At 42.9% G+C, this 27,312-nt stretch overlaps 1 protein-coding gene across 4 annotated transcripts in view; it reads right to left on the bottom strand.

Annotated features, from left to right (window-relative positions):
• KCNE2 (potassium voltage-gated channel subfamily E regulatory subunit 2) overlaps positions 1–26,918 on the bottom strand; it is a 74,120-nt gene extending 47,202 nt beyond the window's left edge. The window contains exons 1-2 of one of the 4 annotated variants that reach the window (XM_075033741.1): positions 26,157–26,918; positions 25,473–25,605 (exon numbers count right to left, since the gene is read on the bottom strand). The gene's annotated coding sequence lies outside the window, so the exon portion shown is untranslated. Of the gene's footprint in view, positions 1–5,804; positions 5,922–22,203; positions 22,311–25,472; positions 25,796–26,156 lie in introns of those variants that run through there. The other 3 variants (XM_075033742.1, XM_075033745.1, XM_075033746.1) reach the window with 3 other exon arrangements.
• Between the last annotated feature and the right edge of the window lie 394 nt (positions 26,919–27,312).

Raw genomic sequence — 27,312 nt, forward strand, 5'->3', positions numbered from 1 at the left:
ACAAAGACAAAGAGGGGCTAATACACCCCAGTCTAGTTTCCCACTCACCAGTGCATGTGCATTTAGAAACAAGGGGTAAAAATGACTTTTGTCAATCCCTGCATTTGTTCCCCCATTAAACAAATGCCACTGATGTTTCAAGCTCATGTGGGTAGCATTCAAGGCAGATGCCCGGAGGGGCTGAATGAGCCAAGTTTTCCCATTAGCAATGGCTGGGATGTGACTGGGTCACACTACAGGGGGAGACCTGAGCCACATCTACCATGAAGGGCTCTCCATGCATAAGGAGATGTACGTCCTATATAAAAAACAGAGAGGTGAGTAGGCTGGGAAGCTAAGCCTAAGGGCAGATGACTACTATGACCATTGTCTTTTCTAAGAGCCTGATCCGAAGTCCAGTGAAGCTTCCCACTGTTTTCGTCACCTAAAAAGATTTACCAGAGGGAAGTAATTTTACTAGTACCAACAAAATGCTGAAAAACTGCACAAGAAATCCTTCCCTGATGCAAAGAGTTAGTAAATTCAATGACTTGGTCACAGTTATTTGCCAGATGTTCTGCTCACCATTGAGTCCTCCTGAAGCTTCAGTTCAAACTCTTTTCTTCAGACAATGATAACTTTCTGAGTTACTAGATCATACTGCACAAAGGTGACTTCTCACAAGAGCTCCCATCAGCCACGTCCAATGACTGATAACAGCACAGCAAGATTAGCAAAAAGTTGGAACACCAGTATACCTGAGCCCACCATCCTGCTTCAAGTGGCAAACAACTGCAGCACAACTTATATCTTCCCACAACTAAAGCATGCAAACCACCATTTTGTGACGATACCCTTGTGTTAAAGCACTAGCAGCACAGCTAAATGCCAGCAGGGTTACTTGCTTTTGCTCGATGGTGCACAATTGCCAGCAGTTTGCTGGCATGCATGCCACAGAGATCTGAGCATCCCCTTCCAACGTACCACTGCATCACAGCCCTGAATTACCATTCCTGTGCTCTCCTCCAGTGCGTTGATGGTGCACTGGTGAGAGAGTTATTAGTGGGTCCTAAAGTGGGATAAAAATGAAGATGCTTGCTCATGCCAAGGGAGCAGAAAGCACTGAGGAGCAAGGAGGGCACTGTGTGCAAGTGCGGATTGAAAGAGGCAATGAGTATATCATGGGTTGCTTTTCAACAAAGCAAATTATTTATGATCTCTGGATTTATATGTGGCACATACTGCACAGCTGGGGGACTGTGATCAGATAAGAGGAAGAAGAATAGCCTTGGACTTAAAGCATATGAGCAGAACCAGACAATGTGACTTTCGTAAATGACTTTGACCACCCAGCTCACTCGTGGGCACCTTCGGGAGGGCTACCCAAAGCTGTAGCCTCCAAGATAAATTGGGCACTCCAGTGTGGAGGAAAGGAGAAAGCCAAGGATGGGGACATTTTCATCCTCAATCACTAGGGACACTTAGCGCAGTGTGTGCATGTTGCTCGTATGGCAAAACTCTGGCATTTTGCCACTCCCTGTGGTCACATCTAGCCCTGAGAGGCCCTGACAGCTTGTGGGCTCCCTCCTGCTGTGACCCCAGTGCCTGGGCATACAGGTTCCTTGCAGAGAACCTGGGGACAATTAGATGGGTCTGGGACATGGCCTTGAAAGCAAATGAACCGAGACTCAGAGGAACAGAGCTGAGTGCCTGGGCCTGAGCAGCTGAGCAGGACATGAGTAGGACATCTACATTCCCACCCTAGAGGATTTTCATGCTCTGTGCTTTGAACATGGTCCTAGAGCTACTGACCAATATCTCAACATCCACTCTGTGCCTGACAGCAGGAAGTGCTGAACTTAGCACTTACATGCAGGACACTAGATTATCCATTGCACCCTGAAGTGATGGAGATAGATACACTACACAGCTTCCATGGAGTTAGTGGAGAAGGAAAAACAAAACATAACCATGATTTCAAGCCACCACACAAGGACCTTTTGTGCTGATCTATCCCATGACCATACAGTCAAAATGAAGTAGCACCTTCTGGCTGTCAGGGCTGACAACCAGGCAGCTGGAAGCTCTCAGGAAAACTTAGAACCTGCCAAGTCACCATTTCCAGGTGGGAAAAGAAAAGGGCCATACCCAGGGGGAAATCGAATAACAAATAATAACAAAAATAACAGCTGTATGGCAGCCCTTTAGAGTAGTGAAACCAAGACTTCTATTGAGGAACTTTAGCTTGGGGTGGGGAGCGGAGCTACCCCCAGCCACAGCATAGGAGAGATACACAGCATCTTTGTCTACCTACAATGGTCAGATGGTGGTGGAGGGGTAGCTGGGAGAGAGAGTGGTAGCAGGGTGACTTTTTTGTCACCAGTGTAGAACACATAGGTTTAGGTGCTTGAAGATCAGGAGCATAAAATTCTTTGGGCTAAATGCTCCATAGTTACCTCAGCCCACAGTTTTGGAGAACCACTTGAATATTCTTCACTCCTGTGCTCCCTGGCAGCACCCTCAAACATTACCTGCCATTGATTTTACCAACAGTCAGATACCCAAATACTGAATTGATACTATCAGCAGTCACTCAAGAAGAGTCTAACAGTGCAGGGAAATGAAGAAAGAGCTTCTGAGGCCCAGGTTAATCCCCGATGCTTAAGTCAGCTTGTTACTATTAATACATATTTATTACATTAATCATTATTTCCTAGCACTGTTGATTAAGAAGAAATTTTGCACTAATTTCTTGCTAATCTTGTTAATCATGAGGCAGCTTATTACTAGAAACTCTCTTAAATGCACTTATTTTTAATTTTATATATACTATGTATATATATTATAGTTTGTAAATATCCATTATGTAAATTACACTTTAATCTTATATCTATTTATATCCCTTTCATTCAAGATCACCTGAGTCTATAACATAGCCAAATGCCTTACTGCATCATCTGCAACATTTATAATGCTAGCATCTCCTAGGCTTGAAGCCAGGCGGGTATATGTGTACACTGGTAGCAGCACAAACATACAGGAAATAGCTATGTCTATACCAACACTGTGTATGTTGAAAAGATTAAACTTCAGTCTTCTCAAGCTGCAAACTTGGCTAAGAAAACTCTACATTTAAAAGAAGTAAAAAATGCTGCTTGAAGAACTACTGAAATGTCAAGCAGCATATGAAAGGACTCTGTTTACATGTCATCTCCATGCCCTAACTCCTTTCACATCCCTCAGGATTATAATTTTTTAAATTATATTAAAAAAAAAGGCTCAGTCATCTCAAGTGTATAATTTAAATGCCAAGTTCCTGCCTGGATTCACATTTTCTAGCTCAGTTTTAAATCATTGAAAACAGATTGAATGGGGTGCCGTGTTTGGCAAGCATTGCTGTTCACCTACCAACAGAACTTCAGTGTGGTCCTTTTCTGCAGACATTTATGCATTGGCTTGATGGGGACTACATAGGACAGGAAGGACCTTTCAGGCCTGCTGCGTATGCTTTTGTCTCATCCTGCTATTAAATCTCTCTGGAAAAGAGACATCAGCATTCTGGAACCTGATACTGTAGAAAATTCTGTGGTCCTTTGGACCCCGTAAGTGCCAATTCATGTTTTGCTTACAGAAGCAAAGCAAATGGCTTTTTCCCCTCAAATAGCATAATAATTGCTTTCTCCTTCTTGTGCACAGGGCATTAAACAGTTGGGCTTGTTTGTCATACAAAATCAAATTAAAGAGAACATGACAAGTTAGTGTGTGTCGTCTCTAAAGGATGAGAAAGGACTGATGCTCACGTTCCTGCCAGCACCACCCGCTTGTCTACCCTGGAAGGGCCAAATGACATTTCCCAAGGTGAGAGCAGCTCAGAGGTGCTCTTCAGTCCCAGGCGTGGAGCTGTGATTTACCTTGCTGCTAAGGGGAGCTAACTGTGGCCATGCATTTCAAGGGTGGAAAAGTCTTGCACCAGCATTCCTGCATTTCCCTGTTCCCGCCTCTCTGCATGTCCTCCCACACCAGACTCCCTACAAGCTGGATCCGCTTATAGTTTCCTGTTTGGAATTGGAAAGCAAATATTCCCCTTGGTCTGCTCCCAGCATAACCACTACCAGCTCCAAAAGTCCTAGTTAACTTCTGCTCTGTCCAAGCAGGATGTTCTTCCAAATATGCAGCCGCTGATCCAGGAGGCACAGCCATATCCTGCTGAAGAGGAAAAAACAAAGGCCAGAGTTTCAGCTGCATTGATACAGGTAGCCATGGTTGCAATGCCGTTGCAAGCCCTCCGGATTTGAGCACCTCCACAGCAGAGTCATAGTACCTGGGGAGGCCCCAGCACCTTGAAGAGCCATGCCTGGCTGCACACTGGAAGTCCAGCAGCATCCCAGCTCTGTCCCCCAGTTACATGGAGCTCCATGAGGCATTTCCCAGCACTCTGCCCCATCCTTCTCCCAGGAAGACTTTTATGACGCCATTGTCCTGCCCCAGATGTAGGAAAAGAGAAAGGGTGGAGGGAACTGTGGTAGTGAAGAACAGAATAGATATTAATATCCTTGATGATGTCTGCATTTTATTTTTCCTTTTAATTTACAGCCTGGCATTTCAGCTGTAGTTGCTGTTTCCCTGATTGCACCTGGGTTGGGAGTTAAAAAGAATATATTTTTTGTTGCTATTGGCCCGTATGTCAGACAAGCTTGCTCTAATGTTTCTACTTGCTATGTATGTACATGTGAGTTTAATAAAATTTGTTGTCTGTTTAAGCTCTGTTGTTGTCTACTCAGTTGTAGGGAAGTGGGAAGCTGTCACTATGCCAGAATTTTTCTTATTGAAGTCTAACAAAACAGTGAGCAATCTAGACAAACCAATAACATGGCACCCTGTGTCCCCCAACCAGCACGCACTAAGAGCTTCATTGAAATTGATCTTGAATTCAGCAAGTAAATCAACACTCACCCAAGACAATGCATTAAATTAATCATGCGCAAAATACCCCATACAGATCAGCAGGCCAAAAGTTTTTAAAAAATAAGCACAACAGAAACTTTCAGTTCTTGGTCAATATCAAAGTACCATGATGTTTCACCACAACGCAGCACATATAATTAGCAATTACTCATTAACATTGCCCCATGAAGCAAGCATGTGAGCAGATACCACATCTCTAATTCCCTTTGGCTCACTGGGCTCTGGCCTTATTTCATTATAAAAGCACTTCTGGGGTGTGCAAAAAGGCAAAAGAGCTCATTCAGGCCCCGGGGCCTGCTTCCTTGGCTGGCAGACTGCGGTGGATACAGCAGACCATGACTGGGAGAGTTGGCTTCTTCACACTCTTGGAGGATGAGCCCTCTCACTGTTGGCAAAACCGCCTTTTCTGCACAACCCTAGACTTTCTGGGTGCAGCTCCAGATGTCATGTCAGAAAGAGAAAGGATGGCAAGGTCCTCCCTAGACTGTCCCAAGCTACCAGTGCCTGTGTCACTGGAATACAGTCCAACTTCTCCTCATCTGTAGGTGCCTGATCTCCCCAGACCTTAGCGTCATCTGCACCACCGTGCAGGAACACTGCCATGTTGCCCAGGAAATCCTCCCTGACAAGGTAGCAGTGCCTGTTGTGATTAACGTATCTGCAAGGTCTGCAAACCTTTGAAGGGCAAACAATGGCACTGCTGTGGCTTGAGAGCCCCATCTTCTGGCATTGTTTCCAGTATGCCCCTGCTCCTGCCTGCCAGCATCTGTCATGATCAGCCTAACACTTGATTTTCCAACACAAGATGGGGCATCCACGTTTCCAGTGTAAGATTTCCAGAACAGACACACATTACGTACCCCATCCCAGGGGCTTTTATCAGCAAGGGGCTCCTCCAGGTGTGGAGATGCCAGAGAAAGACAGCATCTTCCCAGAATCCCTGCAGACAGGAATTAACTGAGGGAAACACATGGGGGCTGTAAAAGAGACAGAGATAAAATAGCCTGATCACTAAAAAAAAATAATTTTTTTTTAAAAAGAAACAAAGAAGATTTGCTGGGACCCTACTGAAATGTGAACCCCTATCCCCATGATGCTCAGTGGCAGGAACTCTGTGAGAAAAGACTACTTTCACTGTGCAGCATGCTGCTCACAATTATGGTTTGCCATGAAGCGTCATCGATATAGAGATTTAGAAATTTCCTTGCAAAGTCCACATGGTCCTAGAGAGTTAAACCAGGCATACCCAGGAGATAATGTTTCAGAAAGGGTGAGGTTTATCTCCACGGGAAGATTTGGATGGTTGAGTGGAGTTCTTGGTAAAGAGGACTATAAGGTCCCATTTCTGAGAAATTACAACAAACAAGGTGTCAGTAACTGGGAATTAAGACCACAGGCATCCTTCTTAGCAAAACCTGCTGTCTTAAGAAGTGTTGCTGGTCCTTAGTGTGACACACCAGCTGGGCAATGGCAGCAGGGCTCTCCTCTTTCTGAAGGCTGAGCTTATGGGTTTGGAGTCAGTGCAGGCACCTCTGCAGAGTGCCGAACTGGGCAGGTGAGCCCCAAGGTGCCAGAAAGCCTGCTCAGTCCCAGGGCTGGTAGTATGGGTTGAAACACAGCTGCCCAGGGAGCATTCACGAAAGGGAGATCAGCCAGCTGACTCATGGTCTTTTTTTATGCCACTGGCTTTCAGATAGACACCAAAAGAAAAAAAAATAATCTTGGCACCTCATTTGCTGGGAGAACAGCCTAGAAGTATTTATTATTAAAAGAAGTGATTGAGCAGTGACATTCAATGTTTCCATTTTTCAGTCATTTCTGGTTTTTTCTTCTTTTTTTCCTTGTGGTCTTTGTAAAAACACCAGAATAATAGCAATTTATTAAGAACTGGCATTCACTCAAAATAGTTTCCCTTAATGTGAATGCTCTTACTGACATTGTAAAATTTATTTACAGTTTCTCTTTTTTCTTCTGTTCATTGTTTGGATGTACCATAGGACACCAATTTTAAAAAGTTATTTATGCTAAACAGATGTACTGTGAAAAGCCAGATGCAACATGGATGATAACCAGCAGCTGGGCAAGCCCTAGCAGATAAGCTGCCTTTGACTGTGGGTTTGCTTCATGCCCACAGTTGTTATAGCAGTTTTCTCTGTCACTCACTTCACTTGCAAGTACAGAGAGATGGTTACAATGGAGGTCTACATCCCCATTACTTCCAAAGTCTGAAGAATAAAGTGTGAGCATCACCTTCAAAGTGCTTTCTCAGCCTCCCCATGCCTCCTGATGCCCTTCCCACTTGAAAAAAACCAAGACTTTAGACCAAAACAACATGAAAAACTTTAATATAGTGTGCAGAAAGTTGAAGTGCTGTCTGGATTTACCTCAGACACATTCCTCTCCAGAGATGGTCTCTCCAGTCCAGGTGGAGATTGTCCTGACACTGCCTAATGCTTGTATGTAAAGCATACACATCATCAGCTAGTCCTATTCAGAAATGGCAAGGCAAACACAAACACAAACACAGCATGTTCATGGCAAGGTGCACTCAAACTGCATCCTGTGGTGCCTCAGATGGACGCAGGCCAATACTACAGTATTTAAGATAAAGAAAGGGACAAACACATGAAATGATGTAGTGCCCAGGTGTCATGAAATGGAGTGGTTTGGACCGCTTAAAGGCTGCCAAATGCTTGTTGTCGATACAGTCAGTGAAAAAGGATGCACAAGGCATGCTACAGGTGTGCTGTGACGGGTTCGCAATTTCTTCTCCCCTTTGACCACCTAGGGAGACAGGGCCTGGCGAGTAGGTGGTCTGAATCACGCATCACTCTCTCAGCCAAAGACATCAAAGTAGGCAGGCAGGATACAGCTGGATACTCCTGCTTTCTCCTGAATACGAGCCATGCCCGTGGCTCTCCTGCACAATTCATTCCACTGATGCTGTTCAGTTCTCATCCTATAAAGCATTCATTTAACTCAGAGGGGAAGAAAAAGTCAATTAAAAGAAAAAAAAAGTGCAACAATGAATTTTTAACATATTGTCCCCAACAGAAAGCTAGACCAGGTGCAGACCCATGATTAGGATCAAGTGATGGGAAGACGTCCAAAGCGTTCAGCTGAGCTGATTGCAGAGGCCTGGCTTTGAAGGCTGTATACAATGAAGCCACTCATTAATAGTTGGACTTTCACCTTCCTGGCAATAGATGAGTCATGTACTTGAGAAGGTCAGTGCCTTGGATTTTAAGAATGGAAGAGAAGATCGGGATCATTTATCCTGCAGTACACAGGCCATAGAATTTTCTTTCAGCATTAAAACTGCATGAGGCTAGTACCTCCATCTACCTAGTGCCTTACTTGCTTCTGCATGATTGGGCCAGGAGGGAACCACTGGCCCAATTTACAGCTAAACGTGTCAGCCTCAGTAACAACAGCAATTTGCTAAGACCTGGGTATTTGTTACTTTTCCTGTGTTTCTCACTCTCTTCACCTGCAGCCAAGCTCTCCAGTTCATAAATGGTACTCCATTAGAGCAATCTGATCCCTTGTTTACAGGATAGTCCATGTCTCCATGTTATGACTAAAGCCCCAGATCAGCAGAATGATTAACCTTTTGAGAAAAGCTCTCAAAAGTACAATTAGTCTCACTCTTTCTCAGCACATCACTTGGTGTCACACTCAGAGCATCAACAAAGAAAGAGTTCTTTGCAGTATGAGGTGGTTTGAACCTGTTAGGGGAGCAGCTACAAGGACATTTTGGCTTCTATTTTCAAAGCAGAGGGAAGCAATGGTTTCATTGCTGATAAACCAGGGCAAGAGAACCACCTGGCTGCAAATCTGGGCTTTCTGAAGAGCTTCACACTGTCAGATGAGAAAGCAAATAGTGCACATGGTATCAGGCTGTTGAGGGAGATACTTGTAAAAAGAAGAATTCTGGTGTGTGCTGATACGCCTAACATGTCAGATGCACAAGAAGGGTTTGTTGGCAATACCAGAGTAGTGTGAAAAGAGCCTGAAACTGAGAGTTTCTATATCCTACCTGTCAGCAAGTACCAGCCTGCCCTCAGAACAGAGCTGGTTTTGAATACATGTTAGCACACTGCCTGTACAGAAATGGTTGATAAATCTTATTGAGGCCAATTAAGGTGAAAAATAAAAGATAGGACCAAACAGTTCTAGGTCTTTCCTCCCCCCAGGAAAGTAAGAAGCATCCAGAGAAGCTTCCAAATAATACATTTAATTTTCACATATCTCTTCCACCCACTCGGCATAAGAGCACTGGAATGATTTCGCTAGCTTCTAATATTTCACTTGCAAGAAAGATCCCTGTAAAGGAAAGGAAGTGTCCAGGTGACAGAGTTACAGATATTCACAGCTTCATATCTGCTCCTTCAAAAAGCTTTGGACAGAGAAAATGCAGACCAGCCTTCCAAGTTGTATCTTCTTTCCTGAGGTAGTCCTTTGGCCCCTTTTCTCAATACTAGGTTTGGAAGACATCTCTACCCCCTTGGGAGAGAAATTAAAACCATAGGCTTTCCCAGAATAACCACATTTATACAAGTTTCCCTTCCCTAGAGGAGAAAAAGAGGAACTCAAAACCTCGAAGATTGTTTTAGAACTTCTATGGTGCTTAGCCAGAAATTTCAAAAGGAGTTCATGTGGCCATAAATCATCTGAACTGGTCAATGTGCAGAGACAACTGACCAAAAGACTCACCCAATGCTAGATGATTCACATTTCTGAGAAAGCCATGAAACAAAAGATTTTGCCTTAAAAAGCAATGGGTTACTTAACTTTTCATAGAGTCATAACACACTGCATGAACTTTCATGATTACAAGGACCAACATAAATGAATTAATGAAGAAGTATATCCATACATTTCTTTCAGCACTGGCAAAATGACAAGTACACACCAGGTGACCGAAACCTCAACATCCTACACACTTAGCCATAAAATTCTTGCACAAACATTCTCACAAACATGTCTATCCTGCTGAAAGACAATGACTAGCATCTTTTTGTCTAGTATATCTCCTATTCACATAGATTTTTATGTCAGGAAACTGTGTATTCATCTCCTTTCAAGCTGAGTTCCTTTTCTCACAGCTATAGAGGCCATTTATCTGGAGGAGGAACTAAGGATTCTGCCTGTCTCAACTTATATTTTAAATGCCATTGACTTTTAGACTGAGCAAAGCCTATCTGAAAAATCAGTAGTCTTGAAGACATATTCACTCAAGATGAATACACAATGGGGGTTTTTTGGAATAGGGAAGGTGAGTATCTTATCCCATATGGGTTTAGGAATAAATATAGATACCAGCAGCAAGTACTAGGGACTTTCAAACACTCTGAAGATTCCTACATTCTGACTGGATTCTTCACTGTTTGTAGATATGCTGTGAATTGGGAACAGGGGCCTTTCACATCATTTTCCAAATGTTTTTTGCTGCCCTTAGCTGATACAAAAGAGGCTAGGATAGTCCTTTGTGTTATCCTTGCCTCTTCTGTCCTGGCTTAGAGTACCTAGTGCTTTATTTGAAACTCTTTTTGAGGAAAATATCCTTATGCTCCCATCTCCATTGAGTAGGGTGGCAGATTCAAGTTTCCAGACAATGTTCAGAAATAGGTCACTTATAATGCCAGTGTCTGAAAGACTACAACAGCTTTTACTGCAGTGTTAACTAGGAAGTACAGATGTTGGTAAATATCATGTGCAGATCTCCCTTAAGGAAGTGACTGCATTAACTAAGCAGTCAAAGGCACTGACCTCAAAACATCCACAACAGGATTTATCACAGCTACAGTGAGTGCTAAGATCTGGAGAACTCACAGGTAAGTGGAAACCCATAACACATGGATATATTCCCCTTGTCCCCACAGCTCAACATCACATCTCAGTGGTGTAACTCACAAAGTCCCATGACTGGAGATGTTCATGGAGTTCACAAGGCACTCTCTGTTCTGTGGCTGCATTGCACGGTAAATTGTGTGAATAGAGGATGCCCACTAAACAGGGCACAGTTCAGGCCAACACCATATGACACAAGACCATAAGGTATGTGAATGTCACTCAGGGCTAATGGCTGGAGAATTACATCCTTCTGAGGTGCTCCTTCTTCTAGTAGATCCACACTTGGATCATCCTGGTTCATGGCAACAGAAATGCCTTCAAAGATGCTATTACTGGTGCTTCCTGGGTCTATCCTACAAGACAACTAGCTGAAGACCCCAGCCTATGAAAGCTGCATCCTCCATTGGGTCATCAAAGCCCATGTGAGACAATGTTCCAAGCATAGCACTTTATTTTTGGCTTTTGAGTCATATCATTACATATCATCTTGGCTTATGGGCAGATAAAATGATTAATTCATAGGCTGACTGATACAAGAATGACAACCTTAGGGCTTCATGCAGTGGTGATCCAGGACTTACTTTGTGAGATAACTTGAACGCCTCTACTTGTTTTAAACATCCTGTTCAACCTCTGGTTACTATGCTTAGGGAGACAGCAATGCAAACGTATAGGTAAAACAGCAAGGACTTTTACAAAGCCACGTAGCAAAAGTTGGAGCTTTACAGACCAGCTTCAGCAGAGCTATGTTGATTTATAGGAGATGGCCCACACGTATCTACTATCCAGGAAAGTGATCATATGAGGTGGTTGCTCAAGACAGCAGAGCACTGGGAGTCAGTGACCCAACAGGGCCCTTCCAGTTTAATATTCCAAAATTACTTGAAGCTTCACATAGGACCTGGGGAAGAACGCTTAAACTGCAAAGAAGGTTCGTGCTCAGGTGGTTGCTGTAACAGATAGACACTTTGGAGCACTTTTATTTTTAAACATTGCCCTCCACCATGAAGCTAACCAGTTTATAAGGATCAACAAGTCAGAACAAGCATCTCCCTTTCCTTCTACAGTGCGGTTAGCTCTGCATTACATAGTTTCACCAGTGCTTTTTAACTACTGGGTGCTTTTCTAAATTGAAGACCAGGCACACTGGTCAGCAAAATGAAAAGACAGAACCCCAGGCAGTATTCAGTTCATAAGTACCTGCCAATTTGTTTTGCAATTGCACTGTTATTTAAAAATGACAGTGTTGAATTAAAAAAAGTTTCAGCTGGGTATGGAACTTTGCAGCTCCACAGCAGATCTGCCAGGGCGCTCTATCTGCCAGCCCATAAAACGTTTTGCAATCGAGCGTGCCAACCTAAAGTAACTGGATTTGAAGTCAAACAGCATTCACTGCTGAATGCTCTGCAGACACCCTGAGAATGACAGCAGTAATACTCCTTTACCTGTAAAGCATATTGGAAATAAATAAATAAAGGAACAAACAGAAAAGGAAAAATTTACTCACTGTTCTCATGCTCTTTTTATGAGGTTGAGCAATATTTATTTGAAAGCTGTAAACCCACAAGTACTTGGCATTTGCCCTCTTTGATCGCAGCATAGTTTAATGTAGGGCAGGGACATTATTTAGCTGCTTTTAGCAAAGTTAAAATTGGTGCTTTGAATCACTACATTTTTTCTCTAAAACCCTCCTGTACATGGATGTGCTGAGCCACCATTTTATATATAAATAAATAAGTATAATATATATACACACCTCCTCAATTTTTTCTTCTTTGGCTCATCAATATTGAGGAGAGTCAATTGAAGCCAATAGACCAACCATTGACAAAAATGACTGAAAGGTTGTCAGCATATGACATGACCACAGATGCAGTCCTTAGCTTCTTTCTGCTTGCAAAAACATCCACTTGCCATCCAGCTCACACAGGTATTGAAGCCTGATTAACATCTTCTAAATAGATTGAGATCATCATATAAACAGAACTTGTAAAATGCAGAGAATTATCATTATTTTACCAGGCCAAATCCTGACATCATTGCCATTTTCCACTGAGAGAAGAAAATTATCTTGGCTTCAACAGTGGTTTTGCCTCAGCTGAACAAAAACAGACTGAGAGGGGACTTCAGGATCTGTCCAGAGATGAGTTATTCTTAGGACAGACAACTCATACTAATGAATTTCACCGCAAAACAGATTTGCTTCAGATTGATCTATCTGCCACTTCAGTAGGCCACCTATAGCAGGTTGGCCAGTCTGCACAGCTATAAAAGGTGAGGTGGCCTGTTTCTTTGCACAAAGGAAGGACTGTGTTAATGCACTGGACCAAGGGACAGATGATCACTCGACTTGCAGCTGCTTGGTGCTTCTCCTCTTAAAAATTGTCCTAGGCCATGGATGATCTCAGAGGTCAAGAGCTCTTCCCACCTGGGTCTTCACTGACTCTTCCCAGCTTCCAGCAGGGCAAAGGGCATGACCAAAGTGCATTTGTATTTCAGCTAGCACCAGATCCAGAATGGCTCTATTCTCAAGAAAGTCATTTCATCTAAGAACTGACCTACGACAGTGAAGACCATTCCATCTAAGTAGGTTGCTTTGTCAGCAGTGCTAGGGTTTTAATGGAAATGTTTCCATTACAAGGCAAATGCTCCATACCCTGATGGTTGTGGTACTGTGTTTGGCATGTGGAGTCCTAAATTCAAGTCACCCAGACTGAAACACAGTAAAGGTTTGGAATGAAAAACATCATGTCTGCTTTGTGCAAGGCAGGATCTTGAAACCAAATTTCCTATGTGCCAAGCCAGTAAGTCAACCATCAGGCTTTGGATCACACAGGTCTTGTCCATGGGCCAACCAACCCTGAAAGCAACTGTGGGACGAATCTTCCTGTCCAGTTCTAATCACTGCAACAGGAAGCAAACTGACTTCTGATTTCATGATACGTGACTCTACAGCCTTGGTTCTTTAAGAGCTGTCCCAATGCAAGCTTCATCAGCTGAAGGCCTGGGTCAGTTAAATGCTTTCTGCTCTCCCATCCTGACAGATATCAGGAGTATTAGGCAGTATTCTTGTTTTACAACATGTTCACTGCATGACTTCTATTAGATTAACTTGGACTACCCAGATGGAACCAAGGGATTTTTGGTTTTGTTGTTAAAGCTGGGTGCCCAACTCATTGAATTTCAGAAATATAAGAACTATTTCAATATATTGGAAATCTACCATTTTTCAAATATTCAATAAACACTGGAATAATTCTAGTAATATTGAAACACCTGATATTGGAAAAGTACATCCATTAGAACTGGCAAAAATGACTTCTTATAGAGATAAATCTATGGTTTCCATGTTTGTGTTTTCTAGCAGAAAGTAGGTTCTGCACAGCATGAACAGAAAATTATCACTATGTCTGGGTGATTCATGTTTAAAAATGCTTCCATCCTAAGTCCTTTTGTCCTTCTGGCTGAAGAATTAGTCAGTGACGGACAAATTTATCACCTCCACCTGCATTGCAACAGTCTGGTGCATCTAATCATGGAATAGGAGAGATCAGGAAAGTCACCCAGCTGGTCTCTTGCATGAGATTTGCAGGTACCAATAATTTTAGAGAGACCAATACTTTCACTGCATACAGATCCTGAGAACAGAAATCAAGCCACTTTTCACATACTCCTTTTTCACTGTTTATCACTACATGCATTTGTTTACACACATGCTTCTTTAAGGGCTGAACTTTAAAAGCATGACATACCCACCTTCATGTATATTTAGTGGCAACTGAGCATATTTAACACCACTGAAATTCTCAATGTGCGTCTCATTAACAAAGGCCTAAAGTACAAGAAATTTAAGCAAAAGAATAAAAAGCTTAGCTTATTGCAAGCAATATCCATTTTTCATAGTAAAACCTGCTGATAAGAGCAAACATTTATCTCCTGTGAGAGATTTTGCATAGCAGGATAAGCAGAAATATCCCCTTTGCCATCTAAGAATGAACAGCATTGGGTGAGGTATTATAGTGCTTGTCATCCTCTGTGCTATGTTAGAGTGAGAAAGATGGACAAAAACTTTGTGCATAAGGGAGTGTCGCTACTCAGTTATTTCCTGCTTATCTGCCAGACCAGCTAAACAACCAGGTAATATACAAATGAAACAAGACACTATAAATGATTCACAAGCTAGCTGGCTAGAGAAAACTTAGTGCTGCTTCTCCCAACCCTTTCTAGTGGAAGCAGCTGAAGCATCCCAACAGCCTCTTCACAGGAGTGTTGGGGGCAGTTTGACTCAGCCCACTTGGATATGAGGCACCTGCCAGAGCCCACTTACTCCTTGCTTGCCAGAAGCTCCCTGTACAATGGGTGGGACACTGGGGAGTGGACAGTGCTGTAAGCAGTACATTAATGGATCATTTCTTCTGTTGATTTTGCAACGTGGCTCACCAGACACTCCCAATCCCACCTACAGTCTTATGAAAGCTCTACAGCAGGGTAGGCAACTAGTACTGCTTTTGAGGTGAAAATGAAGTCCTTGGAGCTTCAGACTTCTCTGGGACATGGGAGAGCGAGTTAAGCTTTTGCCGAGACAACCTGACCCTCTTCTATTTAAATCCTTCCTCTCCCTGAGTTCCTGGGCAGCAGCTTGGAAAATGGGGGTGGGCATCATGCCCAGCTGGACATGTCATGATCATCATGGGATCACTCCAGCCCAGAGTTACCTCTAGGCTTTTGAAAACATCTGTCCTTCTTGTAAGGTTGTGAACAGGCCTTCTTGTGGCTGAAAGGTTCATAAACTGCCTAGGTTTTCTTACACAAAACAGGGCTATTCTAGCCATTCCCAATGGCACCTCCAATCCTGTAATACTAGCCATACTCTCAAAGACAGCAGAAGAAGGTCCCAGAACCACATGAGAGTCTCCAACAGCTCTAAGGCTGGGCTGGCCAATATGGTTCTATGACCACATTAACAGATAGTACAGTGGTCTTGTTTTTCCTCTGATGGCTGATAGTCTTGATTTCGAAGGTCAGTTGCCTCCCCACACTCTCTGCCACATGTAGGCCCACACACCACATTGGCACCATGAGCAGATATCTACTGACATGTCTGAAATATTGGCAGGCAGCATAGATGGACAATCAAACAAAATATTTCCTCTCCCACACAAGACAACTACCATCAAAGGCAACTTGCCTCCCACCCACCTACTTCAGGTTCTCCGGCCTGTCCTTTTCACCCTGCATGTCCCTCTTGTCACCCTTGCTCCTGCTTCTCTCTCAGTCCTTTGCAGAGAACACCTAACAAATCCCTGTAGGGTCTGGTGAGTTGCGCAGGGCTGACTGGCAACTGGCAGAGTCAGACTAGAAAGAATCAGCTGCAATGGAAAGAAACAGTAAGTCCATTAGCAAAGGCTGGAACACCCTAAAAGTCACAATAAGATTTAAGGCTACCCCAAAGCTTGCAACATACCTGGTCTGTTTTTACAATGAGCAGCTCTGAATGTCAAAAGAAAAATCACACTAGAAATTGAAAGGGCGGCCAGGAGCCAAGTAAGAATATACAGACACTTAACACTTCTCCATTAATAGCAAGGGCAGCAAAACTATAAAACAGTTATTGCTAGTTCAGTGGGTTTACAGCACGGAGAAAGCTGTCGCTTTTCTGTCAGAAAATGGCTGTTGAACAAAGGAGGAAGACGGAGTGATGTATGGTTTTCCTGAGTCCACAACAGCACAGCTGTAAGGCATTAAGATGGAGTGGCACTGCACAGGGTCCAGGCTGTGCTAGGACATCCACCGTGCTCCCTCAGAGACCACCACCTCTCCTGGGCAAGGGGTGGGGAAGAGCAAACACAACAGTGCTGCACTGCAGGGGAGGTGAGGAAGGCAGCCAGTGGTCCGAGTGGGAAGGAAACCAAGGGAAGTCAGCTGCCTGGGACGCAGGGGAAACAGAAGAGGCTGAGGATGTCAACACAGATGAGGTGCTGGTGAAGAGGAGAGGGGGTGGGAGGCGGGGAGGCTCAGCCTAGCAGCAGGTCTCCACAGCTGGCCAAGAAACAAATCCCAGCCATACAAGCACCGCATGAGGACAAGGAGAGGGAACCAGGGAAAAGCACGGTCCCAAAAATACCTAAGGGGACAGGCATAGGAATAGTTACCATGATGTAAACTAGGCTGTGCATTTCCAGCCACTCAGCTGTTCTCTGATTAGGGCTTGCACACACATTCTGAGCCTTTCCCACAACCAGCACAGGTTGCCTGGCCTCATCTCCATGGAGAGACAGGGAAACCACCCCAGCTTATCACAGGGTAAGGAAGTTCACATGGGCAGTGCTTGAGGAATTGTTCCACATGTTAAGTAATTAATTTCCCTGTGGTTCTGTATCTTGGGCTGAGTTACTTGTGCGAGCTTTTGTCAAAAGGGTATAGCATCCTGGAGAAAAGAGACAGACTCTGGACTCTGGATTCTTCACCTAGTCAGACAGGTTTAAAAACATTTTTAAAAAAACCAAATAACAAAACAACAGAACAAAAAAATCCTTGCAGTTTTCAGTGGCTTTTAGAGTCCTGGAAAAATAGCAGGTAATCTGAGGAAGGAGAAGAAAGGCTATAAAACACTGAAAGTACAAAGCCAGGCAAATAGTAGATGAATACCAAGCCAGAGTAGGATTCATGTCAAGAAAATAAGCTACAATTTCATTATTTGATTTTATAATGATTTGAGCTGATTTTAGTAGGCAGATGACCTCTCTATAATATTTGTCATACCCTTGCAATGTCCCAATTAGCTGCTGCTGCCAACATCTAGCCAAGGTGGCTAAATGTATAAATCGGCTCTTGACTTCATCACCAATTACTTGAAAATCTTTTGTAGAAGAACTGTATGTGTAGAGACCGGGTAACTGAGTTTAAAAAGGTCTGGAATACTTTTAACCATTTTGTTGTGCTTCCTGGTTAAAAATATTTTTTTTAAAAAGGAGAAAGAAAGAACAAAAAGGAGGGGGTATTAAAAACTAACATTAGTCCAAACCCTTAGAGAGCAACATGTAACAGCTTAAGACAAGTAAAGCATGCAGGATTTGGCACTCAGCAGTGTGCTACAAAACAAGGAACGTACACTTGAATGCATTTCCAGATCTCCTAGCAAGCAAAAATACCCACTGCCCAGAGAAGGTTAGCTGAAAGGATCCCAGGCTGTAAGGCACACTTCCTAGAGAAAGCTATTAGCCAACACCAGCTCTTTGAAAATGCAGGAGGTAACCCTGAGAGCAGACCCCACTTTGAGGAATGATACCTCAGACCATGTCGGATGCAAAACAGCAGAAAGAAAGTCCCTTTTCAGAAGTTACATGTGGATATTCCCCTGTGATCAATGTTTTCAGGTCCTGGAGTCAACAGAGTAATGCCCTTTCACTTACTTACAGTTTTAATATTCCCTGCTGTTGTTTTTGACCCCTGCTAGCTGAGATTCAACTCTGCTGCTCATGGGCACTGTGAATCTTTTCACAGCTCTTTCACCAAAGTGAGCACCTCAGCCAGACTCTCTGAAAATGAAGCTACCACCCACCTGGGTCCAATAAGGAACAGCAGCCTTTCTTAGCCCTGGGATTTAGCCAGTCTGATTTACCATCCTGACAACAACACAGAGAAGTGACCCATCTTAACTTTTGAATACAGGCCTAACTTAGAGGAAAATTCCACATATTTCTGAGGCCTGACACATGGTTTTGTACTTTTTTGTAAGAAATAATGCTGGTATCTTTGGGTTCTATGTCAGAAAAAAATGAAACATTTAGGTCATTAACAGAGAATATAACAAGTTATGTGGTAGGAACAGACATCTTAATTATGGATGCAAAACCACCGCTGAGAAGTTGTGGGGAACAAAACTTGCACTCCTACATGACTGCACTGCTTCTTGTGTGAAATATACAGATGTGGAAAACACATTCCTTGGACCACAAGAAACTCTTAGTACTGGGTTCCTTTCACAAAAAGAAACCTGAGAAGACCCATACATTTGCCATCTTGTTTAACACAGCTAATATAGTTACTAGACATGATTTCAAGTCAAGAGATTTTTCAAATGAAAACTGAGCTTCATGTTGGGTCAAACTGCATAAGCAGAGATGAAGACACTTTACTGAATGAGCTTGCTACATTGCCTCCAAGGAAATTGCCTCAGAAATGAAATATCAAGACAGCCATTAGCTTTTGGTGATGGTCCCACTGGCAATTACATAGCCAAGCAATAGTCAACACACACGAGATTTATCCAGGAGGAGTGGTTTTTTTTCCCACATTGTTGGCATTGCGGGTTTGAAATCTATAGCAACCGGGGTATTGGTACAGGAATATGAAGATCTACAGCCCACTAGAACAATTCTGAACATTTGCAGCCAGCTCCTGGGAGATTTACATGGCTCCTTTCTGGGATATTTGCTGGCCTCTCCCAACACATGGGGCACAGAGCCTCTAAGAAATCTCTTGAGTTACCATCACTGCCAGAGAAATTCAACTGGCTCACAAAGTACCTGGGTGCTGCCTCCAAGAAATTCTCAAGAGAAGGAGGGAAGCTGACACAGGCCTCTGCCATGAGAAAACTTCTTGCGGTCTGCTCCAGCGGAAGCAGACCAAAGGCAGCTATTTCAGGCAGCCACATACTCACAGCTTCCTACTTTCCCAGACACTGCTCAGGACACATGGACTTGCCCAGATGCATGGGCTGAGTAATGTATGAGCTACCCAAGAGCTGTCCATGAGTATTAAGAATTGTTCTGGTTATTGCAAGCTACAGCTTATTGAGTAGCTTAAGGTTATTGTGGCCTGCCAGGCTGAAAAGTTTGGGCGCTACTGATAGAGCTAAAAGACCACCAATCAAAAAGAGTGAGTGTGAAGCTCTGTGGGCTGACAGCAAAGCTAAGTTGTCTGCTTGGTGTTCATGTTAAGTCTGAGCAAACTGGCATCTCCCATCATGCAGTTGATTGGCGAGTCACAGTCCAGAGCTCCTTCCTCTGCATCTCAAAATGGGTTATAGCTTCAAAACATGAGTTTAAGAGAAAAAGACAGCAGCATTTTTACTCCAAAGGGCTCTACTATGGGATTCTGAGGTCCTAGCTCTAAATTAAGGCACTGAAGGTTACAGTGAAACACCACCACTTGTATGTGTCAGAGAGAGTTGCTCAGGGTTGAGCTTAGGTCTCAGTTGTGGTCACTTGGAGATTGTCGTGGTTTAACCCCAGCCAGCAACTAAGCACCACGCAGCCGCTCACTTACTCCCCGCCCCCCCCCGCCCCCAGTGGGATGGGGGAGAATATCAGGAAAAGAAGTAAAACTCGTGGGTTGAGATAAGAACGGTTTAATAGAACAGAAAAGAAGAAACTAATAATGGTAATGATAACACTAATAAAATGACAACAGTAGTAATAAAAGGATTGGAATGTACAAATGATGCGCAGGGCAATTGCTCACCACCCGCCGACCAACACCCAGCTAGTCCCTGAGCGGCAATTCCCCACCCCCACCTCCCAGTTCCTAAACTAGATGGGACGTCCCATGGTATGGAATACCCTGTCGGCCAGTTTGGGTCAGGTGCCCTGGCTGTGTCCTGTGCCAACTTCTTGTGCCCCTCCAGCTTTCTCACTGGCTGGGCATGAGAAGCTGAAAAATCCTTCACTTTAGTCTAAATACTACTTAGCAACAACTGACAACATCAGTGTTATCAACATTCTTCGCATACTGAACTCAAAACATAGCACTGTACCAGCTACTAGGAAGACAGTTAACTCTATCCCAGCTGAAACCAGGACAGAGGTGTTCCTCAGGCAGGTGACACAAGCAGCCTATGGAAGTAGCATAACATCAGGCAAAACCAAAGGCAAAATTAAAGGGAGGTGGTAGAGACAAAGGGTGTATCTGCCCTGCAGATGACAAGTAGCTCTAGTGGTGCCTGAATAACCCTAAACAACCAGGCTTTGGGCCTGGCAGAACAAAGCTCAGCCAGAGCTAACTTTGGTGTTTCACTGCCACTTATTTGGCAGATTTACCATAGATTTACTGTCACCCTGTGGCTCACAAGTAGGACAACTACATTCTCCTTCAATGCCCTCCATTTCAAGCTTTTAGATAGCCTCAAATGAGCTGTCAGAAACAAGGTTGTCTCACTATGCTATCGAAGCTAGCAAAACCAGGAACAAACAGAAAAACTGACAACTTGAGCAAGGTAAAGACATACTGCAGAAAACACACCTACCAACAGCTGTGGGCGTAGGTCTGTGTTCGCAAACCCTCCCCAAAGGTGCTTACCCCCTTTCTAACATTCACATTTAACTAGAAACATTAAGAAAACCCATTTATATGCTCACCAATCAGTAAAAGCTCTTGTGAAAGAATGTGAGAGGGATTATGTGAGATACAAATACATATTCTTAGCTGCATGGTGTTCATACTAGTGTATTAAAGGAGTTACTCAATGAATTTGCAATGCCAATAATTCCTCCTTCATTGTGAGGGACTGGGGGAACTACAGAGCTAGAGGAAAGCAAAATACTGATTTTCAATAAAAGGGGAGGTTGTATTATTATACTGGGCTTTTTAATCTTCTCTCCTCCTAAATGTACACATTGTGCTTTTTGCACAATTGGCCCTGATCATGGTGGGGCTTTTAGATGCTTTGATAATAATAACAACAAAAATGAGTAGAAATTAACAAGAAACTCAATGGTCCCAGAAATTACCCCCTCATAAGTCTGACTACTGTATCTAGTAGTAATGGAACAAATATTAAGAAACATAAATTACTGAACATCTGGAAAATAACAGACTATTGAGCAATAAGCAGCACAATAAATCTGGTCAAAAAAGATATGGCTGCTTTTTCTGACACAATTTAAAAAATGACTGCTGTATACTCAAAGCAATACCTGCATTATAGCTACCTTAGCCTCAATAAAACATTTGTTCCAGTGCCAAATAAAATATTTTATTTTTTTAAAAAATAGTCAAATTAACTTTTTTCAGCAATGAATAATATGGAGATCAGAGCTGCTAAAGGATAGGAAAGAAAAATATTATCTAGCACCATTTAAAATACAGGGCTAGTGATACCTAAGAGGTCAGTGTTAGACCACGAGCTTTTTTATAGAGTATTTTGTTCTGTGCTATTTAGATCTTTCCTGCACTCTCCTTGTAATTCCATATGAGATTTCCCAGAAATATATTGCTTTGTGTTGATATTTTCATTGTCTGGAGCTGAGGTTTGGGATGGAGGAAGGGAATGAGGGAGCTATTTATTCTCTCACCCTATAAATTCAAATAGCTTCTGAATTTTTGCATAATACTTAACACTTTTTAATCATGACCTGGAAGGAGAAATTCACAAATGAGGAATTCAAGCTGGTATTACCTTACCTTCCACTTATATTGCCTTCCTCAAATTACCAGCAATAAATTCATCCAGAGCTAGCCCACAGCACAGCAAAACACTTGAGCACATGTTCAGCTATTGGCACAGCCAGTAGTCACTGAACTTATGTAACTGCAGTTACTCTTGGAGGCCTTTTTATATCATCAGGTTGCATTAGCTACTGAGAACGCTTTCCTCTACACAAGGATGCAAAATAAGGTTCTAAAAAACATCTATCACCTGCAAGGGTGAAAAAATTCTGCTGTGGATTTTGCAAATAACCACCAAGAGGAATTAGCACAAGTTCCTACTAATTGGAGCATTTAAAAAAAGGTGAGACAAAGCTCTAGTAACTGCACTGTGAAGAACAACCCATCCTCACACAGACCTGGAATGGGTATCCTCAAAGATCTGGACAATGTATGAGCAGAGCAGAGCTATCCCTTACAACATGGACTTGAAGAAGAAAACTCTCCACAAAAGGCTGCACCAGATCCCAGTGTCTTCTTTCCCTGAAGGGAAAATGTGGCATGTGAATCTCACTGTGATTTAAAAAAAAAAAGGGGGGGGGTGGCAGGCAAAAAAAAAAGTTGTGTCTGTCTTCCCTCTATTTATTGATAATTTGATTTATGGGAGTTTCTAAAAATAAGGTAAGTATGAAAACATGTGACTGACTAGTGCCCTATGGCTTTCTTCCTCATGTGGAAACTTGAAAGCATTTCTTTAATTATTCTGTATTATGTGAAATTCATATGACTATTGGCAGTAACATAAACAGTTCTCAGCCAGGATAGCTACTTGCTATTTACCAAACTAAGATTGGTAAACTGGTGAAAAACAAAACTGGAAGGTCATTTGGTAGTAACATAGAAAATAAAATATATTCTCTGTAAACTTAAAGAGATAATGTCCCGATGGCTAGGAATCTTAGGCTGCTTTGACAGTTGACTGAAATAAAGGAGATTTATTCTTAGTTCCTTATGACTATTGTCCTGGTTTCAGCCGGGATGGAGTTAACTGTCTTCCTAGTAGCTGGTACAGTGCTATGTTTTGAGTTCAGTATGTGAAGAATGTTGATAACACTGATGTTTTCAGTTGTTGCTCAGTAGTGTTTAGACTATGGTCGGGGATTTTTCAGCTTCTCATGCCCAGCCAGGGCACCTGACCCAAACTGGCCAACGGTGTATTCCATACCATGGGACGTCCCGTCTAGTTTAGGAACTGAGAAGGGGGGGGCAGGGATTTCACCGCTCGGGGACTGGCTGCGTGTTGGTCGGCGGGTGGTGAGCAATTGCCCTGCGCATCATTTGTACATTTCAATCCTTTTATTACTTACTGTTGTCATTTTATTAGTGTTATCATTATCATTATTAGTTTCTTCTTTTCTGTTCTATTAAACCGTTCTTATCTCAACCCACGAGTTTTACTTCTTTTCCTGATTTTCTCCCCCGTCCCACTGGATGGGGGGGGGGGGGAGTGAGTGAGCGGCTGCGTGGTGCTTAGTTGCTGGCTGGGGTTAAACCACGACACTATGCAGTGCCTCATCCTCTGGGACTCCAAGCAAGAATGGCAGCATATTCTTGACACTTCAGTTAACTAGCAGGTCTTAATAAAATCCTCATATCACTTCAACTCAATCTGCAATAGTAATCTTTTCCTCTATTTATTTGTAGTAAACCAAAATACTGAGGATGGAAAACATTGTAGGCCAAGTGAGATGTTTAATTTGATCAAAAAGGAAACAACTCCATTTTCTTTTAAATAAAATTCAGGCACACTGAACTGTTTGTTGCTATGAGTTTCATAAATGGGAATGTTTCACTTTAGGACAAAGTGAAATGTTCCTTTTTTTCTTTTTTTTTTTTTTTCCTATTTGGGGTTTGTTTGTGTTTTTGGCTAAAGGAATTGGGTGACTTTGACATGACACTTCATGAAGGATGTGGGAATGCTAAACAGAAGTAAAAAGAGGGCCTGAGAATGATCCAGTAGTTGGCAAATAAGTCTTGCAATGGCAGGCTTCAAGACCTTTGTGCTATTCAGCTCATAGGAAGGGAATATTGATAGGCAATAGAAAATAACCCAGTCTTTTAATCCCTGTCACCAAAGAGACAGAAGGATCCAGTAGCTAGGAAGTGGTTCAGGATGGTCAGGGGTGGTTCAGCAAGAACCAAGACATGCAGCAGATCCTGGGCAGCCCCAGGACTCTGGGAGCCCCAGGCAGGCATTACAAAACAGCTCGAGCTGGAGCTTGGCCAGCAGCAGCTTGGGTGTCTCAGCCCTAGCACTAAGGCAGCTCCTGCCTCCCCACAGCACACTGGTCCTTGGTCTGCCCGGGTCCCTGCCCAAATTCACCAGCATCACTTCCCCTGTGTTGGTGTGGGCCTTGAAGAAAGGATGAAATCCTGCACCTGTTGGAACAGCTTGTATTGTGGGTTTATGCCTAGTTAGGCATGGCCATGATTCACATTGTTTGGGAACACATTTAACCATCTACCCAGTTTCTAGCACAGGATTATTTCTGTAGCCATGTGCCACATGCCTGACCATTTTGCTGAACAGGGTCCTACGTCATGTCCTTCCTCTGATGTCAGACTGAGTAAATTCACTTTCCTTCTTTTGGAACTCATGTGAGCGCTCTGGTATTAAGTGATGAACTTGAATGTTATTAAGGTTGTGTTTTGCTGGAAGAAAGTGGGGAGAAATAAAAAGCCAGTGGGGAAAAAAACCAACATTATTAAAATGGAACAAGAAATAGGTATTACAAAAATCAATACACACAGAACATGAAAGAAAACATGAGGAGGCAAAGGACAGAACTTCTCGTCTGAAAACACAGCATACCTGCCATATGTAGGGCATGCATTTCTGCCAGCATAGCTCTGGGGAAGTGTTTTCTCCCTCACATGTAAGGCTTTCTTTAGCCACAGAGCTTTTAATTCACCACTGTCTTGCAGAAATAAATGGGTGAATACCACAGTGGTAAAAGGTTCACTATTCACAAATCCCAAATTAGTTTGTGATTTGCAAAACCTCAAGCTCCTCGAGGTTCATTTCTTACTGCGTAGTGACTCACTTTGTATAATGAAGTCTCAGTATAATAAAATCTGGATTAAGCTATTGTAACTCTTAGTTGAGCCAAATAATTTTGCCAAGTTTCTCTTAATACTTTTTAAATGAAAACACATTAAAAAAAAACCAACACAACTAGAACAAGGGTCAGTACAGCATCATAAAGTAAAGCAATGCCCTGGTGATGTAAAGGAATTTGTGTTACCTCATTGGCATTGAGAACTCAGGCACCGTACTAACTGTGCGGACAAACTGTTACTTGCCGCTTTGAGGATGCTTGGAGGGAGTTACCTGTCTGATTCAGACATTATACTGCTGGATCTCATCAGGAAGATCTCCTAAATTAAAAAAAAAATAAAAGCAGTTGTTTGGAGGTAACAGCTTATTCAGATTGACAGAAAACATAATTCAACATAATGCAATCCCCCGACTGCATGTGAATCAGCCTGAAACATGTTTTCTGGTTTACTCCCATCCAGACTCAAAACCTGTTCCAGCCCATGTCAAGTCCAGCAAGTTCCTGCACACACCCACGGCAGCAGTCAGCTGCTCACACCCGCAGGCCACCAAACCCAAACCTCTCACCCAGGGTACTTTGTGTTTCACTGCGAGAAATGTCTCGTTAGGCAGATAAGCTGTTACCACAGAAGGCTTCTCTTAATCACAGAGCAGTTGAAGGTCAGCAAAAAGTCTCACACTGGACATTTTATAATGTCTTTTATAACTTTCTATTTTCCCTTTTTCTTTTGCCTTTCTCCTGTACGCACACACTGTCCTAACTCTGGATAAGATTAGAAGTGGGAACCTGGAACATTCAGCTGAAACTGCTGAACCCTCATTTCCTATGTGAAGAACATGTAAAGCTTTCACATAAAATAATGATTCTTACCTTTGGAAGTATCCTGGCTCCTGCTGTAGCGCTGGGATGGAGTTCAGCAGTTCCATTGGACTTACAGGGGATTGCTGGGAGCGCACGCAGAGCTGCAGCCAGGCCACCTGCGATGCTGGGGTTGTTTTGGTGGCTTGTTTGCCAGAAGAATTCTTTGTATTTCTTTCATCTCCCTCAAAAGTTCTCCGTTTTTCAGGGAACACAAATCCACCTTAAAGTTTTCCTAGATCTCTCTTTCTCTTACACCGAAGGGACTGTTATGACCAGTTGAACAGACCATGAAGAACAAATCAGTGACAGAAAAAGGTAGATTTCTAGCTACCGTAGAAATCACCTGTATAGTAGATGGGATAACTCCATTCCAATTTTATCCATGGATAGATGCTCTATTTTGCACTGATGCTCTGGGCTTCCCAGGAAGATCATCCAGACCAAACTGGGACAGCTTTCAAAGCACGAACACCAGAAATGGGTGCTTATGTGAACCAAGCCTTGCTCTTCTGAAGTCTGTCCTTCACTAATGGCATCCTCCCTTTCCCAGCAGAAGGACTGGTCAGCAGGTAAGGAAAGGAATTTAAAATAAACTTTAGAGCTGGAAGGCTATTCTTTCCCCTTATTCATCATGGAATAGAGGCGCCACAAAAAAGTAGCTTTGGTATCTATAAAGCAAGGCCCTAGCTCTCAGTCAGCTTGCAGTTAGCCCTGCACAAGCACTTCTATGCAAATACAACAGTCCAATACTTAGCATCAAATGTACAATCTTAGTTTTTCAGTTTTTTAATTTGCTGCAAAGAAGCCTGAGGTGACCAGCCAGATGGCAAATTATTACAAGTTTGGCACCAAAGTTTGGTTTGGTCTCCTAATAGAGCATTTGTCATGGTTACATATTGTATCATGTTCTAATTTATAATGCAGTTACGCCCATTTGCAAGGCCAAATTCTGCTCTGAGTTACACAAGAGTAATCCCACTACAGCAGGAATAAAGGCACAGGAAAGAGCAGAATCTAGCCCTGGTTCACCTACACTTCAAAAATCCTTCAGAAATACCTAGTAACCAAGCCTATATACACTTCCTCAGAGTCTAGATGTTCTGAATGGGAAATAGATGGAAACTCTTTACAGTCTTAACTGGCACAGTCAGAATTCAACAACAAC

This window comes from Buteo buteo, chromosome 8, assembly GCF_964188355.1.
Source record: "Buteo buteo chromosome 8, bButBut1.hap1.1, whole genome shotgun sequence".
In the NCBI taxonomy this organism is placed as follows: Eukaryota; Metazoa; Chordata; class Aves; order Accipitriformes; family Accipitridae; genus Buteo; species Buteo buteo.